Source organism: Vulpes vulpes, chromosome 13 (genome assembly GCF_048418805.1).
Source record: "Vulpes vulpes isolate BD-2025 chromosome 13, VulVul3, whole genome shotgun sequence".
Classification (NCBI taxonomy): domain Eukaryota; kingdom Metazoa; phylum Chordata; class Mammalia; order Carnivora; family Canidae; genus Vulpes; species Vulpes vulpes.
Genome location: NC_132792.1, coordinates 67,525,442 through 67,543,981, shown reverse-complemented (window position 1 = coordinate 67,543,981; position 18,540 = coordinate 67,525,442). Strand labels below are relative to the sequence as shown.

Sequence of the window (18,540 nt, the reverse complement as noted above, 5' to 3'; positions counted from 1 at the left end):
CTGGGTTGGTTTTGGGTGCAGCCTGATCATAGACAAGGTTTGGCTAAGTGTGTGCAATAACTCCTGCTGTATTTATTTATTAAAACATCAACACTTATCTGGGATCCCAGACAAGTATTTATAGAGTAAAAGCCCTTAGAAAACCAAGTGGCATCTCTGCTTGCACCAGTGAAGAAGGGCCCCAACTTCCAGAGAGATGATCCACCTCGGTCTATGCTATGTGCTGGGCAATCAGAGGGACCAATGCTTTGGGATCTTGGCCAGCTGGCCTGGATGGTAGGATTACTTCTGATCCTTTTGACCAAATGCCTCCACTTTTATGTTTTCTAAACACCCTTCCTAGACGAGGTGAGGAAGATGTCATAGAGACATTATAAGCCATCTGATTTGGGGGAAGGGAATAAGCTAGGGGAATGCCTGAGTTGGGTTCAGATTTCTGAACTGAAGAAAATTTTGGCTCCTGTCTGGGTGGTAAAAGTCAGTTTAACTGTTTTCAGCTGTCAATAGAATTGGCCATGACCTTGGCAATCTTCCAGCATGCGGTCCTCTTTTTATGGGATGAATGCATGCATTTGCTGGATAACTACTCGTTTCCGGCAGAAGTAATGCATCATCATGAAATACAACCCATAGGAAAAGAATGAGGGGTGGCAGTGTGGAACAGAAGGACCCTTGTGTTCCAAGCAGTTAGGGCAAAAACGGTCCGTTTTACTGTGTGGCCTGGGAACAGATGTTCCATATGGATGTTACGTTCAATAAAATCACATAATGCATCATTTCTTAATGAATGACCCACAGTCTCTACTGCCCTCTGAGATGTCTCGTGACTTCTACTTCACACAAGATTGAACTTCTTAGTTTCAAGGTGTCACTCACTCCTACTTAGGCAGCTGAGATGTCTGAGATGTCACTACTTCCAGAAGCAAAGACCTCTCAGTAAGCCATAAATGCCCAGCATTTTATGTCGCTTATTGGATACTGGTGTGTTTCATGGATGCCGGCAAGAATTTGTTAACATTTCTTAAAGAACAAAGAAAAATAGCTGTATCGCCTCATCACTACTTGTGTGTCTGGCTAAGATGGATCTCCCACTTTTCTACAGCTTTCTTTTCTGTGGCAGAACTGAAGGGGGGCATCTCCTTGCAAGCACATCCCATATAGCCATGTAACATCAGAGTGAAAGAAAATCTATACAAAGAATTTGGTCAATAAGAAAATGAATAGGGCTGGATAAAATGCTGTGTTCAGGGCCATGTTTTCTCTTCTTTTTTTAAAGAATGACATGAAAAATTAGGAGATGAAGAGTTCGAAGCTCCTGGCAAAGCAACAGAGCAGGTCTGATTTCAAGGGAAACAAACAGATGTGGTTAAACTGACCGTGTAGTTTCCAGAGCAAACTGTTTGATTGCTCACTGTGTGTGTCCTTGAAATGATTCCTGTTTACCGAAGCACCATGATCAGATGCGACTAGCTGGAAAGGGAGATGTAGTCTGGGCAAGAAAAACAAAGAACATTTCTTTCTTGTGAACATATTGCTATTGGTAAACAAACATCTCGCCTGATTCCAATAAAGCTGATGCTGTCTGTGGCCAACATCTAGCCAGCAATGAATCTTGCTTATAAGCTTTGATAATCATATGGATGAAAACAAATATTTGGCATAACATGGGATGAAAATCTCTTTGCGGTGTCGTTCTTAAAACTGATGTGCTGCTTGTACACTACAAGTGCCTATTTAGGAACCTAAGGGAAACCTTGCTGTACATATCATTTGGGCTTAAGGTATCCAAACTATAGTGTTTGAGTTTTATGTTGAGGCCACAGAAGAGTATTTTTGAGCTTCCAGCATCTCATTGGAAACTCCTTCATGGTCCCACTTCAGTTGTGGCTGTTGTGTTCCTGCTACTATGGTGACCGGCCCCAGGGAGCCCTGCTTCACGTTGCTCCGCTGCTCCTCAAGATTGGCATCAGGAGGGCATGTACATGGCACTGCATTCTAATTATGGTCTGCTTGCTTCAGCTTTGTGACTTTGTGACTTCCGTGGTGACACATCTCTTTGCCTCTCTATTTGTCTTTTTTCCTCAATCTTCCCTTATCAGAGTAGACGTAGGTTCTGATCATTTTCTTCCTCTGATTTTTCTAGTTATGTGACCTTGGGTAAGTCACTTAACCTCACTGAGTCTTGGCTTCCTCAAGTATAAAGTGGCTATAACCTCAGGGGTCGCTGTTAGGGTTGAATGGCAGCAAGGGAAGAAGTCTGCAGAGCACCACAGAAGAGCAGTATGATACGTGGCCAACTCCTCATTCAGCAGGAGTTATTCCCCTGAAGGCAGCTCTTCACCCTCTCCATTCCAGTGGGCTCCTGTCCTTCCCATCTGCTATTCTCTATCGCTGAACTGTTTCCTTCTCAACAGGAATCACAGTTCCACCATCACATATTTGTTGGTTTTACTCGTGTATGAAATTTCCCTTCTATATATTATATACTCACCGAGGGCAGGGATTGTGCTTTTTTTCGCCAATATGTATCCTGTGCGTCACATATTCCCAAGTATGTAATAGATGCTCAGCACATATTTTGTGAAAAAGCAAGGAAGGGGAAAGGGAGAAACTGCAGGAGAAAAAAAGAAGGGAAATAGGAAAGAAGGAAGGCAAAAAACCCAGATGGGGAGGGAAGAAGGAAGGGAGGAAAGAAAGGTGTAACAGTAATTGCTTTTAGGAATAGGGTACTTTCTAGAGTGATGAAGAAGTTGTTGCCAACCATCCATAATAGAATAAGACAGCGACATGGTCTTTCTGATCAATGTTTGATTAGAATTTAAAATTGTTTCTGAGTTTATTAAAAACGGGCTCATTAGTCTTATTTTTTTCTCCTAGTTTCTAGAATTCCATTAATAACATTTACAATATTTAACTTTTTAAAGACTTTATTCATTTATTCATTCAACAAATATTTATCAAGTGCCTAGTAGGCATCAAGATATAGTACAGGAAAAAGTAGTTAAGAAACTGGAATTTGAAATCAGATCCTAGTGGTTCAAATTAGTAGTCATGTGACCTGAGCAGCCATCTCTCTATGGCCTTGTTTTCCTAACTCTAAGGAAGGGAGAGGAATCATAGATGAGCCTTATTATGGTGCTGCGAGGATTACATGGAGCAAAGATAAGTTTTAGCTGCTGATGATAGCCTGATTATCTCCTGCTCTGAGTCTATAATCTTTTAAGAGAGAAAGGCTTTAAACACATTACGATACAAAGGGCTGTTTCATTATCACCATGACAAGTTCTCTGAAAAACTTCAGTGTACCATGAGGGTGCATAGTGGGGACCCCAACCTGTGGTGGGACCATACTGGTGGTGAGAAAGGGCTTCTGGGAGGAGATCCCACATAAGCTGAGGCTTGAAGGATGAGAAAAAAAGTTTCCCAGGCAAAAGAAGGAGTGATATGGGAGCAGAAACCCTGCATCTGGGAGGGGCAGGGCCACTTGCAGGAACTACTGTGTTCTAACAATTATAAGATGCTTTTTTTTTTACATTAGAAATTCCTGAGATCAGGACATGTTCTATCATTGATGACTTCCCAGAATCAATGAAATACAGAATTTAAAAAAGAAGCAAACTTAAAAACATCAGAGAGGTTAGAGAGCAGAATGTAAGGGGAAGAATGGCTGGGGAGGTATACAGGGGCCTGCTGTGCAGGGCCACGTACGTCTTGATAAGGATAGGGGACTTATAAGCAGTCAAGAGACACAGAAAGATTTGAAGCAGGAAAGTGATGTGAATATATTGGGTTTATTAAAAATCTCATTCTGTATGTAGTGAGAATATTCAGCTGACATGGGAGAAAGTAAGCATGAGGAGGCCATCTGGGGCTCCTGAGACAGTGAGGGCAAGAGATGATGGAAGCTTGACTATAGTGGTGGGACAGAGGCAGAGAGAAGAAGACAGACTCAAAAACATTTGGTGGGTATAATAAGACCTAATGATTTAGTGGTTTTGGGGACATCTGGGTGGCTCAGCAGTTGAGCATCTGCCTTTGGCTCAGGTCGTGATCCCAGGGTCCTGGAATGGAGTCCTGCATCAGGCTCCCCACAGGGAGCCTGCTTCTTCCTCTGCCTATGTCTCTGCCTCTCTCTCTGTCTCTCATGAATAAATAAGTAAAATCTTATAAAAATTATCTAGTGGTTATGGAAAATAAATAAAATAGGTTTCAGGAATGACTAGAGGTCCCTGGCACATATACCTGGATGGAAAGCAGTCCCATTTGGCAAGATGGGGAACTCTGGAGGAGGTGCTGACTGGGGGAGGTTATGAGTTCAGGTTTGGACATGGTTGGTGTGAGGACCTATGTGATATCCAGTTGGAGTAGTCACATAGGCCATTGCATAGAAGGTTCAAAAGCTCAGTAAAGGAGATTCTAGAATGAATATAAATTAGGGGCTCAAAAGCATAAAGAAAGGAATGCATGTCATAGGAATGGAAGAAAATTCCAGAGTGACTGAGCATTCAAAATGGTAGGAGGTAAACCAGATGTATGATGTCCCTGAAGCCAAGGGGATAGAGTGAAGCTTCAGGAAAGGTGGAGTGGTCAACTCAATTGACTGCTGCTAGATGCTGAGTAAGATGAAGATTGAAAGGTGTCCATTGGGCCTCATGACTCGAAGGCCACATTGGTAGCCTATAGTGAAGTTATATAGTGGAGATGAGATTGCCTCAGAAGCAGATGGGAGTTGAGGATTGGAGATAGAGAATAGAAACAATTATTTGGGGGTGTCTGGGTGGTGCAGTCAGTTAAGCCTCCGACTCTTGGGTTTTGGCCCTTGTAGTGATTGCAGTGTCGTGAGATTGGCCCCCTGTGGGGCTCTGCACTTGGCGCAGAGTCTGCTTAAGACTTTCTCTCCCTCTCCGTCTCCCCTCCTCTCTCTCTCAAATAAAGAAATAAATATTAAAAAAGAAAAAAGAAACAATTATTGTGTAAAGTTTGGGCGTGGAGATGGAGGAGATATGTGTATCTGGGGAAGTATGTGTGTGTTTTTACTACAGCTTTTGTTCTATTTTTCTTTTCTTCTTCATTATTGTCTTCCTCTTCTCTTCATCCTCTTCTTCATCTTCTTCCTCTTTATTGAAAATGGAGAGGAGAGGATATTTCATGGCACAGAGCCAGTAAAGAGGGAGAACTTGAAGACATAGGAACATAGTAACACCAAGCAGGTGAGATGGTTTAGGACCCAGAACCTGACTGAAGGTTTCTGCCTCTCACTGTTGAAGAGGATCCCTTGGCAGTAACCAGACAACTGGATTTGGTGGCCTGAAGCTAGGGGAGCTCAGCTCACATGGGTCTGTTGGCTACTATTTTCCCCAGGAGGTAGGCAAGGCCTACCAGAGAGATCAAAGTGGTGTACAGGAGGTGGTTTGGGTAATGAGGCACAGAAGTGCATGAACTAAAGTGTGTGCAAATTGGGAAAGGCTTGAACTTGCTTTGGGAGAAACATAGAAGGTATAAAGCAGTTTTTAGAGGTGAAGGTGGGAGTGGTGATAATGGGTATACAGTGACCATTATACTCTTGGGTAGTGTGAGCCACATTTCTCATTAGCTACCAGGCTGACATGGAAGAGACACATTGTTGACCCCATCCAAGGCTGGGTTTTGCTGGATTTTATTAGATAGTTCAGCATGTGGCCAAGAGGAAGACTAAGGGCTCGACCATGTAATCTCAGTTTGTAGGAAGAGAAATGAAGCTGGGAGAAGCCTCGTGCATAAGGAGGTATGGGTGTTGGCCTGGGATGGCCACAAGCAGACAAAGGCATAGAGTTACTGACCCAAATGCTCAGGAGTCCACCATCCTGTCATTTGGCATATAAGGAAGAGGATAAATGGTGGACTGATAACTTGGATGATGCCAGTGGAAGCAGGAACAAGACCACAGGTAGGGATTTAGCTTTGCAAAGGGGGTACTCAGTGTGGCAGATTGCATGTTTGCAGTTTTGTTTCTCAGGGCCTTGCTCAGAAGCAGGCCAAAAATAAAGGGCCAGTGCATACTTCTTGAAGGAAGAATGAATGATAAAGAAGATGTGGTCTATGTATACGATGGAATATTCCTCAGCCATTAGAAACGACAAATACCCACCATTTGCTTCGACGTGGATGGAAGTGGAGGGTATTATGCTGAGTGAAGTAAGTCAATTGGAGAAGGACAAACAGTGTATGTTCTCATTCATTTGGGGAATATAAAAAATAGTGAAAGGGAATAAAGTGGAAAGGAGAGAAAATGAGTGGGAAATATCAGAAAGGGTGACAGAACATGAGAGACTCCCAACTCTGGGAAACAAACTAGGGGTGGTGGAAAGGGAGGTGGGCGGGGCTTGGGGGTGACTGGGTGACAGGCACTGAGGGAGGCACTTGACGGGATGAGCACTGGGTGTTATTCTATATGTTGGTAAATTGAACACCAATAAAAAATAAATTTACAAAAAAAAAAAGAAGAATGAATGAATGAGCAGTTGGGGGGTAATATTCATAGAAATATTTTCAGAAGAATTCACTTACCTCAGGTGTTTATACCCTTGGTTAGTCTTCAGTGTTTGATGAAAGTCATAATTCAGGCTATAGATCTGCATGCATTATTGTAAAGTCTGACTTTTGTATTATTTTGAAAATCAGCCTGTACTTTCCTTTGAACCAAAGTAAAGCAATAATCCAAGTTAAATCATAGTAATCTGCTTGGTAGCTCAAATTAGAGACATAAAGCACCCTCCACGTCGAATAGTGAATTGCAGTGTTGAATATGGAGGGATTGGGAAGGTATCTGTGGATTGGTCACAGGAAGAAAACACTGCATTCTTCTCACTCCTCGTGGAAGGTAGACGAGGTGGGATAGCTGGTCCCCACTACGGATACACAAAGGCACTGGAGCTCCATCCTTAGGAAGCAGCATGTCCCTTCGCCTGGTCCCTCTTCATCACACCACTTGATTCATTTGCTTCCCAGCACTTGTCTTTTCCCAAACTTCCCATTTGCTTATGTTTCATTGCCTGGTCAGCCCCCACCACCTCTGCAATCAAGGGTCATCTGACTGGGTCAGTCCTGTGTCGCAGCGCTTAGACCAATGCCCAGCTTGGGAAGTCGACCCCTGAGTTGGGGCATGTCCTCTCGAATGTATGAACAGCTGCAGAGGTGACAGACAGGTGTTTTTATATTAACTTTCCCTCTCTTTCATGTGAGTACCTTAAAGCCAGAGATTTTTTTCCCTTCCTCAGTCAGCATATAGCACATGTTCAAACCTTGTGAAAGAATTTATTGTATGACATAGACACTGACAAAATGTGAAGTTAAATCAGGATGGCCTCAGTTCCCCAAGCCTGAATTTCTGAAATGTTTTCCTGCCTCCCACCCAAATAATTTTTCAGATATGAAGACAGATACTCCTAAACTGAGTGTGATTCTCTAGTAATAAGTAAGACATTTCATAAACTTATTTAACTCTTTAAGATACTGAGTGAACTAGAGAACAGAATCAGGAATTTGGTTTGAATGAGCCATACCTGATGAATCTTTACAGCTCTGCTGTAAAATGAAAGCAGGTTTCTGCAGTGTTAGCTTTGGACCAATGTTTTGCAAATTTTAACATGCATGCAAAGCACCAGGCTCTTTTAAAATACAGCTTCTGATTCCATAGGTCTGGGCTGAGCCTGCAAATCTGCATTTGTGACCAGCTCCCAGGTGGTGCCCATGCTGCCCATCCGGGCACCACCACCACACTAAAGGCACTTAAAAGAGGCAGGGCCCCAGACTATACTATTTTCCCACATACCAGAGTATTGGATACACATGCTCCTGGACTTGTCCTGAGCCTTCTTGAAAACTGAGCCTTTCGGGTGTTGAGAATTTAAAAATGTATAGATGTGTTTTTTTAAGTAGTTATCTTTAAAAAATAGATTTAAAATAGATAACAAGGGGTGATTATTCCCATGTTATAGATAATGTGGCTAAAGTACATAGAGGTTAAATGACTTAGCCCAGGGGCACCAGGGTGGCTCAGTCAGTTAAGCATTTTCCTTCGGCTCAGGTCATGAGCTTAGGGTCCTAGAACGGAGTCCTGTGTCTGCCTCCCTGCTCAGCAGCAAGTCTGCTTCTCCTTCTTTCTCTCCTTCTGTGATCTCTCTCTTTCTCTCAAATAAATAAATAAAATCTTAAAAAAAAAAAAAAGAAAAGCAAGTTCCTCCGTCACACTGGCCTCAATCCCCATTTTAAGTGGGGGAAGATGTAGACATTCAGGAAGAAACTTGATATGCAGGCTCCTAGAGTAATATCAAAAAAGACCCATTAACATACTGTCATTTCCGTCAAAAAATAGACTTATGAAAGGTAGTTTTTATCGAGAACTCTAGCCCTCCTCTTCAAACTCAGAACAGAATGAGTCATCCTCGTTGTCTTAGTTCTTGACAGCTTTTGGTATTTTTCTACCTGCTTCCGGACATTATATGCTAGTTCTACCAAAGGGGCTCCTCTGAGGGTGTGCACCACCAATTTCAGAGGGAGGAGAATAATTAGGAACAATTAGGGATGCTCTGAAACTGACTGGCAGCTCTTTGTACCGATCTAATTCTGATGAAAGATGACTGCATTCAAAGCAGGTGGTGCAAGCACCTGCAGCCATTTGCAGTGATGCTATTTTAAGTTATGATTGGAATAGAAAAAAACCTCTCCAGAAATAATTGGCATGCAAAAAATGTATTATTTTAATGCTCCTGTGACCATCTCAGAACACCTGAATTCACATCGAAGTACCTACAGCAGTGCGTTCCATTCCTCAGAATTTGGTAAACCTACACACACACACACACACAGAAGAATATGGAATGATTGTAGGAGAGCCAACCGGTTCAGATATTGATTGGATCCTAAGACGTCTATAGACCTCACCCTGACACTGGGTCCCATGAAGGATTCGGACACAACACTAGTTATGACCTTGAATATTCTCCTGTTTCAGGTGTCCTAAGGTGACTCTGCTTAATAGGGATTCTTTAGTAAATTGCTCAGTAAAGTTAAAATTCCTCTGTCACATAAATAATCTGCTGCATCTCTGTTTTCTAAGTCTGTCATCTTTGGCTTTCTTCGGGGGGCAGACAAGGGCTATCCCTGCCATCAGCCAAGCTCAGAAGACGAGAGTCAGGGAAGTATGAGTAAGATGGTAAACAACTCCAGTTTAAGCCATTTCTCCTCAAAAGCACTCCAAGTACTTCATTATACCTTTCATCTCTCAGAGCCCTGTGGATGATAATGTCCTCTCCTCATTTTACAGCTGAGAAATTGGGAGTTACTAGTGATAGGAATGCAGAGCTTCCTAAAGAGTGATGAACACCTTTGTAGAATGCAGCTGCCACTTTCTACCACGGCCTCCCCGGGCTCTCTTCTCTTGTCCCTTCCTCCTGTGTCCAGGGACCTGGACTGGCTCATCTTCTGGCGGCTGAGCTCTTTCCTCAGCCACACCCAAGCTCCTCCCTGTCCCCCTCTACTTGACTTTCTCTATTGACCCAACTGCGCTTCTGTTTAGGCCTCCCCAGCTATTTGCATGAATGCTGTACATTTAGAAGAAAGAATTTTGAAATATTATTAGGTAATGGTTACAATAGATAAAGCTAAAATCACATTAGCTATAATCCTTACAATATTTTTTTCCCAAATGAAGTTCTGCTACTTTCCTATTTTCATTCACTTGCCTAAAATCAAGGTTTTTATAAATCATAGATGATTATAGTGTTAACTTTCAGATCCATCAATAGTAATAGGAGAGATTCTTCTCTGAGAACTTTGAATATTACCAGTTTCTGATATATATATAATGTCCTTTGGTTTCTTACTAAGTTTTTGGTATTTTTAAAAATTATTTATTTATTTATTTCCTTTAAAGATTTTTATTTATTTATTCATGAGACACACACAGAGAGAGAGAGAGAGAGGCAGAGACATAGGCAGAGGGAGAGGCAGGCTCCAAGCAGGGAGCCCGATGTGGGACTCGATCCTGGACTCCAGGATCACTCCCTGAGCCAAAGGCAAATACTTAACTGCTAAGACACCCAGGCATCCCAGTTTTTAATATTTTTTATACAGTGTAGGATAGTGTTTAAGAATGTAGATTGTAGACCTATATTTGGGTTCAGATTCTAGTTCCACAACTAACTAGGAACATTAATTAACTTCTCCGAGGCACAGTTTCTCGGTGTACAAAATGGAATTAACAATACCCACCTTGGAAGATTATCTCGAAGTTTAAACAAGGCTGATGCAGGCTAAATACCACTTAGTGCAGAATCTGGCATGCAGTAAGTGTTCAATAAATGGTTTATGGTTGTTATTGATGATGATGGTGGTGGTGGTGGTGACAATAATTATAACCAGCTGTGGAGATGGGAGACTCTCCTGTAGGTGATAATTCTAAAAGTATTCAAATAAAATGTGTGTTGAAATCTCTTTCAAAGCATTTTGACAGATTTCAGATGTGGCAAACAAGATTTACTGAGTGCCGAGGGGGACTTCCGTGCGTAGGGGAACACCCTTAGTGGCTACAGATTAGGTGGCAGCTACCCTCTGCAGCAGGAATCTACTATCTGAGCACACATCATGTGTAGCATTAACATATTTTAAATAAACTAAAAACATGTTAACAATGACACAGGGCAATAGTTATTAAATAGTGCCTGCAACTTTGAATTCAACATTCAGAAACTTATAGAAGGAAAAAAAAGAAACTTACAGAAGGTAAATCATTTTGACTCCTAATATCTAAATATGCTCGACACATACTAACTGCAGGAAAGGCATTCCAAGTCCTGCCAATTCTTGTCATTTTTAGTATTTTTATGCTTTTCTGGAAGGAGGTGAAAACAAAGGTAGGGTGGTACTTAGACTATTTGAGCTAATTAGCTTCAAGTCTAAACTAGGGAAATATGAAAACTGATTTTCAAGATTTAATGATTTTTAAGAACAAATGGTGGACTCCAGTCTGGTGTAGCTCATAGAATCTTGGGGCTAAATATATCACTTCATCCAAGATTATCATTTTACAGGTAAAGAATGAGGGGCCAGAGAAGCTCCGTGAGGTACTCCACAGAGCCCACCGCAAGTGAGTGACACACTGATGAGAAAAAGCACCTAATCCCTAGCCTACTGCTCTTCCATCAGCTCACTTCTCCTCGGGCTCTTATAATAAACAGCAAAAAACATCTGCAGTCATTACATAAAGTTAATATTAATTTTGCTGTATGTGCAGAAATAATTTATTTCTTTTTCTTTAGGTAGTTAAAATTTCTTTCTAAAGCTTTTAAAAATATTATTTATTCATTTAGAGACAAAATCAAGGTATATGTTAACCTTCATCTAAATGACAGCAAAGTAATGGAGTCTAAACTAACAAAGTTTCACTCTAGTTAGGATTCAAGCAACACTGATACCCTGAAAACAGCTCTCATGTCTCATGGGACTTCACACGTGTCAACGGGAAGGTTAAATGACTTAATACATGGAATGAGCTTGGAACAGTGGGTATTGGCAATGACAGATACTAATGTTGCCGAGGCCCTTTAAAGATGGCTCTGCATTTTTAAATGAGGATTTGTATGTTACTGCATATGCAGCCATAAGCATGAGGGAATAAATGAGGCTCTAGACCAATACTGCCCAGCAAAAATATGATGTGAGTCACATATGTAAAGCTCTTTGAGTTGTCTTGAAGACACTGCAAAAATAAATAGGTGAGATTAATGATATTTTATGTAACCCAATGTATTAAAAAATTATGATTTCAATGTGTAATTTTAAAAGGCATTAATGAGACACTTTACAATCTTCTTTTATACTCTCTTCAAGACCCAGTGTAGGGATCCCTGGGTGGCTCAGTGGTTTAGTGCCTGCCTTTGGCCCAGGGTGCAATCCTGGAGTCCCCTGGATCGAGTCCCGTGTCGGGCTCCCGGCATGGAGCCTGCCTCTCCCTCCGCCTGTGTCTCTGCCTCTCTCTCTCTCTCTCTCTCTCTCTATGTCTATCATAAATAAATAAATAAATCTTTAAAAAAAAAAAAAAAGACCCAGTGTATACATTTACCTTTACTGCCCACCTCAACTCAGACTGGCCCAATCTTAAGTCCTCAGTAGCCACGTGTGGTCAGGGCTGTGTGTTGGACCATATTGCTCTAGTTCTATTTACTCGCAAGTCTAATTTCACAAAAGCAATTGCTTGCATCCTTTCTGAAGGTACATGTGGCTTTTCTTGGCGCTTTTTTCACTAGTTATAAGTCAGCAGTGCCCAAGCCCATCACAGTTAAATAGAAATACATTATACATTTAAATTTGAGTTATGGTGCATATACGCAAGGGCTAAGCTGAATGTTTATCTCTCTCTAAAAATAGTTCACTTCGAAAGTAATAGAATATTTTTTCTTGGGTTAGTTTCTATATATTTCCAGTTCAGTAAATGTGGCGAATTGTTTTGTCGACATCGAGGAAGGTTTATTTGTTATTTCTTCACTTGGATGAGGTAAAGCTTTGCTGCTTTATGTGAGAAATATTTAGGCTTATTTATTAAAAAAAACATGATTTATTGATTTATGATTCATGACTTATTTGGTTCAGTAAATATTAATTGTTCCCAGAGAGCATGATCATGTTGGTGCAAGAATGATTTTGATTATGGAAAGTTTGTTAGCTGAACGGAACACATGTCTTACAAATATTCGTTAAACTTCTTATCAAGGACATTACTGAAGGCATTATCATAGAAAGAAGCTTCGCGTTACACAGTTGAAAACAACTGTAAGTATGTTGCACCTAAAGCTACATAAATAATTGCTAATCAGATGGAAGTTTCTGTGTTACTTCTAAAACTATAGGGTAAGACCATAAGGTGAACAGTCATGAGGAATAGTTTCATTGCTTATTTTGAAATTTTAAAATGCTAGTCTTTATCGACTTTGAAATCCTAGTTATCATTGACTATTAGGTTATATGATTCATGAGTACACACAATTCTCTCATAAATTTCACAGGGACACTATGGGAACGTTGAATTGAATTCATGCTTTTGTGGCTCAATTTATAAAAGAACTCAATATTCCCAGACCTTAATTTTCTTATCTGCAAAAGGGGTAGAATAATAAAAGCTAAAAATAGATGAACACATTTAGCTGAACACTTTACATGTCTCAACTCATCTAATCCTCTTTACTCCCACCTCACATGATATCATATCTCCATTTATACATGAGGAGGTGGAATGTGCCCAACATCACAAAGCTAGTGGTGGAGCCACCTTTCAGGCCCAGGCTGGAGCTCCCCAAGGGAAATTTCCTTGATACTTGAAATAGCAGGGAGAAAATTAGGCTTAATAGAATTACCTAGAAGAATTCTTTTGGGACGCCTGGGTGGCACAGTGGTTGAGCGTCTGCTTTTGGCTAAGGGTGTGATCCCAGGGTCCTGGGATCGAGTCCTGAATCAGGCTCCCTGTAGGAGCTTGTCCCTCTGCCTATGTCTCTGCCTCTCTCTCTCTCTCATGAATAAATACATAACATCTTTAAAATTAAAAAAAGAGTTCTTCAGAGATACATTTTTTAAAAATAGTCTTTCTGTTTAGAAGTCCTTATATAGGCTCACTAGGATATTAGGCAGTTCTGTGCTATTCCATAAAACCAAGCCTATCCTTGACTTTAAGAAATAAAACCAGGACTGTGGAGTCCTTCCTGGTGAAGTGATGAAGTTGGTCCCTGCACAACAAATGGTTAGGACCCCAGTTAAATGACGGTTTGACTTTATTGCTTCTAGGGCTCTTTACATCTGTAACCCCCTGTGACTCTTGATGAATGCCTACAGCTGAAGGGCGGAGTTCCTGTGCCCTTATGTGGGGTCCGCAGAGCGGAAGCTAGGCAGTGGCAGTTCATTAGTAAGAAGACTATGTGGTGGCGGCTGTTGAGATAAAGTAGCTAAACAAAGTTCTAGAGATAAACCTTTGATCGAGGGCAGAAGTCTCAGTCCAATTATGAGTCTTTGCAGAATGGACTAACTCATGGTGAATGTTTCCCATCTTCATCTTGTTCTTTCTGGGATGTAATTGCCTTCGGAATCAGTAAATTTCAACCATGGCTAGAGATCTTTGATGATATGGAGCGGGGAAAGTTCCAAACGTTGGAGATGTGGAGGAGAATAGAAAGGAAGAGGAAAGGAGAGGGAGGGAGAGAATGGACGTAATGGCAGGAAAACGAACTGTGGCTATCAAGGCTAGAAGGAAGGCCTTGTTGGGATAGTCTGCTACACCACTGAGATAACCAGGGCTGAAATAGCTCAGATCACTCCCCTGTCTGCCCTTGGGGTCAGGCTGGCTTTCAGTGTTGCAGAGAGGACCCCAGATATGAAGCCTAAAATGTTTATTTCAGTGGAAGCGTTAAGCTTCTTGGGAGAAGGCAAAGCCACTGAATGGACAGATTACCACCAAGAGTGACTTGGACGAGGAAGTTGCAAGGCGAATGGCTTCTCTGTGGTTAATGCACTAAGTGCACCATCTCAGAGCCCTCTGTTTACAAGTGGTGGAGACATTTTTATCAGTGAGCCCTTGATCAGTCTAATCCAAGAGTACTTTGACTGCTAAATATCCGGAGGGAGCCATTTAAGAAGGGTGTTTCTCTTGGCTTCTTTTATTTATACCAGTTTTTTTTTTTTTTTTTTAAAGCAACATTTGCTTTCTGTTTTCTGAATTTCAACTCTTTCACAACGTACTGTGTTCCTTACATCAAATGGCCATTGTGCGACCAGGGAAATGGAATTATGTCATGCTGCAGGTGAAAAGGCTCCGGTCATCTTCTCCATCAGGGGAAATACAGATAAGAAAGAAAATGTTTCATTTGGTCCCTCATGCTCGGCTCCTCCGAATTGTTCAATTGTTACCCGTCGCTCACCCAAGACACACAGTGTATTGGCTGAGATAAGAGCCTGCATTCTGTGTGCCTGCTGTCAGTACAGGTATTGAAAGAAATCACATCGATCTAAATTTGACCCCAAGGGGAAGGAAGGAAGGGTCACCTGAACAGGGACTGTGAATGATGTCGCTGTGTGAGCAAATAGCTTTCTCTTCCCTACCTGTCCTGCTAGAGCTAACGCCTCCCCTCCAAACCCCTCTCCTCTGGGTGCTTATCACAGTAATCCCACATCTGTGTGTCTGATGTTAGGCAACTGAAGGTAACTGAAGCAATATTTCCACAAGAGAAGTAAGGTTCCTGAACGTTTGCTCACAGTCCCTGGCATATGTCAGGAGACATTCTCAAACAGTTCTTACTATAAGTGAGTATAAATGATTTTTGTTTGAAAATTCAATATTTGACGATTTTTTAATTTTCTCCCCCATAGTGGCTCCCCAAATCGGGGCAGGGAAAGTTTGGAAACAAATCCAACACTCATTAAAATCACAGACAACAATTTGGATGGCTAACAGTTTTCAAGATTCAAGAAAGCAGAGAGAGGGTGGAGGCATCAGCCAAATTTAAAAAAGAAGAAATTGAAGAGTCAACCACGCACCTTCGAGATGGAAGTGAAATGGTTTACCAGCAGCATATGCAAATATAGCTAAATTTTCCTCAGCTATGTTGTGTGAGTGCCAGAAAGGCTAATAGCAATTCTAGGCACATCATTTCTGCTTCAACAGAAGCATGGAAAGAGGGGGAATAAAGGAAGCAATACTTCACTCTATTTTGAGGTGACACCTTGTGAGCAACTGGTTGATGAGGAGATGCAGGAAAGTGCCCCAGTGGCAATTTTAGAAATCTTGGCACAAGAGGAATCTTGGTTTGCCTGGGTGGTGGCAGGGAGAGGGCTGAGGATGTAAGGGAACCAATGTGAATTGGCTCCTCGGTGAGTCACAGAAGCCACACAGGTGAGTTGTCCCACAAAGGGAATTCCTGCAACAAATAAGGAGATCACAGGGAGTAACTTCCAAAGTCGTGACTTCCCAAGCAAGGGTGGATAGGTTCCTTTTAGTGAGGGTGGGGATGAATATTTAAAATGGGGATCCTTGTCACCATATGTAGCGGTACACATAAGGTTGCATATGGCCTTAAGGGAACATGCCTATCCGTATTTCGCATGTTCCTTAAATGAAGCTTGCGCTCCTCCTCGGGCAGAGATTTTAGTATTATAATGAAGTAAATGTCAGTAGTTCTAGAGGTCACTCTGCGGTCCTTCTGTTAAGACACAAGAAGGGGGTTTAGCTCCAGCTGGTCTGGGAGGTCTGGGTGGGCTGGAGGTCTTGTCAGGGCAGTCGCCATCACCTGAGAGGTGGTTTCAGGTTTCATTTGCCTGAGTTATAGGCAAGCTGGAAAGAGGAGCTTGAGGAAAAATGGGAGGCAAAAGCTGGTGAGTACAAGCAGGTGGGCAGCAAAGGTCAGGTCTTGGGTTCTGGCTGGTGACAAGGGCACTAGATCAACACTTAAAAGAGTGGTTACGTGGACCAGCTGGATTACGTGGACACTGGTAGCTGCAGCAGACAGAACCAGAAATCATATATAGAAGTTGCAAAAAGACAGGTTTGAGTTCAGTGTAAGCAAGAACCTTCCAGTAGAGTTGCCCCTCTAGGGACATGGAGGAGTAAGTTTCAAGAAGAGGCTGCGTGGCCCTTACTGAATTTTTTCCTACAAGTTCAATCTCAATAGGTCACTAAGGTGGCTTGTAACTCTGTGACTGTGATTCCCTTGCCATGCTGTAAAACAGAGCCAGCTGGCTTGAAGGAAGAGAAGTGCAGTTTCAAAGTCTCCAAAGTGGAACAGCCATAGATACCTTCCACTCTCACCAGGGCCTGAGGACAAAGCAGTTAGGCAGGCAGCTGTAGGGGGTGCCAGAGGGACGTGGCCACTGCAGGCAGGTAGGTGTGCCCCTCTGGTTTCCTTCATGCTTATTTTGACGGCTTCTGGGTTTTCAGCTTTTCTGTTCCTTGTGTAAATCTATTGCTCTACCTCACCCCTCTCTACACGCACACACCAAGCCCTTAACTAAAGCAGAAGGAAATGCATAGGAAAAGTGTAAAATAGTTGAGCTAGACTAGGAGCTGGGGGCTTCCTCTGCCCTGTCCCAGGAGCAAATGAATGTTTCACTTTATTTACTTTTAAAGATGTTATTTATTTATTAGAGAGAGAAAGCACAGGAGGGGAGGGAGGAGCAAGGGGGGAGAGATAATCTTTTTTTTTTTTTAAACTTACAATATTCTGTACAGTATTTTATGGTTACATTTCTTATGATGCTAATTATTTTTTTTTAAATTTTTATTTATTTATGATAGTCACAGAGAGAAAGAGAGAGAGAGAGAGGCAGAGACATAGGCAGAGGGAGAAGCAGGCTCCATGCACCGGGAGCCTGATGTGGGATTCGATCCTGGGTCTCCAGGATCGCGCCCTGGGCCAAAGGCAGGCGCCAAACCACTGCGCCACCCAGGGATCCCGGGGAGAGATATTCTTAAGCAGACTCTGGGCTGAGCACAGAGTGAGGTTCAGTTTCATGACCCCAAGATCATGATCTGTGCCGAAATCAGGAGTTGGATGCTTAACCAACTGAGCCATCCAGGCCCCCCTACATTTCACTTTCAAAGGTTAAGCTTGATACTAAAGTTGGACTGTTTGGATTGATTTTTTTTTTTTTAAGATTTTATTTATTCATTTGATCCCAGGATTCTGGGATCATGACCTTAGCTAAAGGCAGACGCTTAACCGACTGAGCCATCCAGGCGCCCCTGGATTGATCTTTATAGTAGAAATTGAATCTTTTGAGACAACCGTACTAATTTGCTTCTTGATTTCTTTAAGCATTCTATGGTACATACATATCCTGAATGGAGATAAGAATCTCATGCAGAAAGTTATTTTTGCAGTGAGGTGGAAGGAACATTAGGTATTTCAGCTAAACAATTCTGCAGCCTCAGGTACGGCCAAAGTGGTGTGATGGCCATAAATCTGCCCTCTATTTGTGTTGCCTTTCCTATGCTACTTTTTTCTCTTTAGATTTTTCCCCTTCTGTAAAATGGAGATCATAATAGCACCACTCCTTAGGGTTGTGGAAATGAAGTAAGGTAATACATGTAAAGAACTTATATCAATACCAGGTGCATACAAAACAAGTATGTGTTATTATGTATTGTTTCGGGAGTCCTTTCAGCCACCCCCAGGTTTAGTAATTTGCCGGAAGGACTCACAGGTCTCAGAAAAGCTGTTATACTCAGTAATGGCTTGTTATGGAAAATAATACAGATTAAAATCAGCAAAGGAGAAAAGTGGGTGGAGCCCAGGCACACTGGACCAGTCGCATGCTGCCAGTTGTCCTGACAGAGCTTCATTCTCTCAGCAGTGTATGGCAACACACACCAGGTGTGGCCAATCAGGGAAACTCACCCATGCTTTGGTGTCCAGGATTTCTGTTGGTGGAGAGGAGCCAGTCACACAGTCATGCAGTCTTCAGCTCCTCCTTCCCCACTGGCCCCCACCTGCCCTGCCCTGATATAGTGTGACCTTGACATACAAA

The 18,540-nt window shown here is 42.1% G+C and overlaps 1 protein-coding gene across 1 annotated transcript in view; it reads left to right on the top strand.

Moving 5' to 3' along the window:
- The window catches only part of CLVS1 (clavesin 1), a 173,972-nt gene that overhangs the window by 151,755 nt on the left and 3,677 nt on the right, over positions 1-18,540 (top strand). The gene's annotated exons all lie outside the window — the stretch shown is intronic.